Source organism: Lotus japonicus, chromosome 6 (genome assembly GCF_012489685.1).
Source record: "Lotus japonicus ecotype B-129 chromosome 6, LjGifu_v1.2".
Taxonomy (NCBI): domain Eukaryota; kingdom Viridiplantae; phylum Streptophyta; class Magnoliopsida; order Fabales; family Fabaceae; genus Lotus; species Lotus japonicus.
In genome coordinates, this window is record NC_080046.1 from 18,351,725 (window position 1) to 18,354,382 (window position 2,658).

Below are 2,658 nucleotides of genomic sequence, written 5' to 3' on the forward strand. Positions count from 1 at the left end.
TGATTGATCTACTTTAAACCAAATAAGAAGCAAAATAAAGGTAAGAAAACCACAAAAAATAGTATGGAGCAAAGGGTATTTATACTCGTAGTTTAAGGTTTAAAGAAGATTGAAGGTCTAAAAAACTGAAGAAGATTGAAGGTCTCTTCAAATGTTCTAAAAAATTGAGCTTAGTGAATTCATTTTGGAATGCCAAAAGACAATGAGATTACTATGAAACTGACTTTTCTCCTGAAGTTGAAGAGTTGTCACAAAGTTATCAACGGTCAGGATTGAATCTTTGAAAAACTATGTGAATTTTTACTAAAATACCCATGCTGAAAATAGGTGTAGTGTAATGGATTATTGAATGACCAGTTTGCCCTCAAGGCGGCAGAAACTCTGCTTTTATATATAGTATAGTATAGTATAGTATAGTATAGTATAGTATAGTATATAGTATAGTATAGTATAGTATAGTATAGTATAGTATAGATAGATAGATAGATAGATAGATAGATAGATAGATAGATAGATGTGAAACGATTTTCTCTTGATCTGAATCAAGCTTTGTTTATTTACTGTTGAAAACGAACTTGCATAATCACGTTCATAAAAATATTTTCTCTTTTTCACTGTAGATTAAATCAGCTATTATTTATTAGTCATCATTAAACCATCCCCTGATATATTTAGTAGAATTTGAGATTTGGTAAAGCAATATTTTTATTAGCTACTTAATTGTACGAATTTCAATTTATGCAACAAATGTTTCAATTTAAGACTTTTTGTCCACTTTACGCATCATTTCAGACTCTTATATTTTCATTTGTTGTTTATTATATTTATCAATGTATTGATTAATGTATCAAATACAAAAAACACTAGTTCATATAAATGTAAAATATCAAAGCCTATTTATTTTGTTTTTTTGAATTGTATCAAGATAAGATTGGGCCCAAACAATAAAGAAAACGATAGAACATTAACCTAAAATATTTAACATCCTTGTGAGTCATAGTCCATTATTTCTAGGGTTTCGTCTTCTCTCTTATATAAATCCTCTCCCACTTCGCTGCTGACTGACGGAAGGAGGTCGGATCTCGGTGATGGAGTCTGAGCGATCCGGTGGTGCTGAATTTGATTTTGGCTTCGCTTTCAATGACAGCCATTTCTCGGATAGGGTTCTCCGGATTGAGATCATACCTGATTCCTGCACGAGAAGACTCGAAGAGGTTTTGGACCTTACTGCATTTCCCGATGAACAAGTTTCTGCATTTCCCGATGAACAAGTTTTGAACGGGAATCAAATTCCTTCAGGTGCAGGTACAGTTGTTAGGGTTAAAACATTGTATATCAGTTCTGTTATCCTGGCTGCTAAAAGCCCTTTCTTCCACAAGCTTTTTTCTAATGGGATGAGGGAGTCGGAACAGGGACACATTACGCTCAGGATTAATGCATCTGAAGAAGATGCCCTCATGGAGCTACTCAGTTTTATATACACCAATAAATTGAATATTTCTGCACCACCTGCGGTTTTCCATGTGCTTATAGCTGCTGATAAATTTGTTGTTCCTTCATGCCTCAGATATTGTACTAATTGGTTATTGCGAAATTCGCCCATGACAACCGACTTTGCATTACTGTACCTGGAGCACCAGCTTCCCCACACGGATTCAATCCTCCAACCACTGTTTGATGCTGCAAAGCAGTATCTCCTTGATCGATACAAGGATTTAACAGAAGAGGTTATGGGCTTTCCTTTTTCTGGAATTGAGCTAGTCTTGGCTAGTGATCATCTCCAGGTTGATTCAGAAGATTTTGTATGTGACTTTGTATTACAATGGGCTAGACAACATTACACCAAACAGAACAAAGAGCAAAGAGCGCTCACTAGTTCTGGCTAGGCTTGCACATTTAATTCGCTTCCCTTATATGACATGCCAAAAACTTAAGGAGGTCTTAACATGTGATGAATTTAGACCGCTTGTAGTTGAAGCTCTAATTTTCAAGGCAAAGCCTCTACATCTCCAACGTCAACAGTCCCTAGCAGCAGTAGAGTTGAACCATTGTCGTTTTGTGGGGAGGGCATATAAGCATCGCCCTGTCAAGGTGGTAACACTTGAATGTGCCACCTTGTTGCAGCGTGTGGTGTACTGGGATCTGAAGAAGGAGGAGTGTGCCACTTTGTTTCCATCTGGCCGACTGTATTCTCAGGCATTCCATTTGAGCGGACAAGAGTTTTTTCTATCAGTCCAATGCAACATGGATGAACAGGAGGAGGGCTCTTTCCATTGCTTTGGGCTGTTCTTGGAATGAAGGAAAATAGTTCAGTAAGCTTAGCTGTGGACTATGAATTTGCTGCAAGGTCCAAGCGCAAAGAGGAGTTTGTTAGGGAGTACAAAGACAATTATACATTTACTGGAGGGAAGGTTGTTGGTAAAAACTTGTTTGCTGCGATGCCATGGGATTACTTCATTACTGATGATAGTCTTTTTTCATTAACGGTGTTCTCCATCTTAGCCGAGCTCACCATCAAATGTTGATGCCCTATTTCTGTCTATGAATTTTTTATTTTAGTTGGTAGCCTTTTAATTTCTTATTTCTGTTAAACTACTTATGTATCCTGTGTACAACTTTAATAATACTAAGGCACTATGCACTTGATTATATGCTAGT

General features: G+C 36.8%; 1 pseudogene; it reads left to right on the plus strand.

Annotated features, from left to right (window-relative positions):
- The first annotated feature begins 1,088 nt into the window (after positions 1 to 1,088).
- On the plus strand, positions 1,089 to 2,525 carry LOC130725038 (BTB/POZ domain-containing protein POB1-like; annotated as a pseudogene).
- Positions 2,526 to 2,658: the final 133 nt, after the last annotated feature.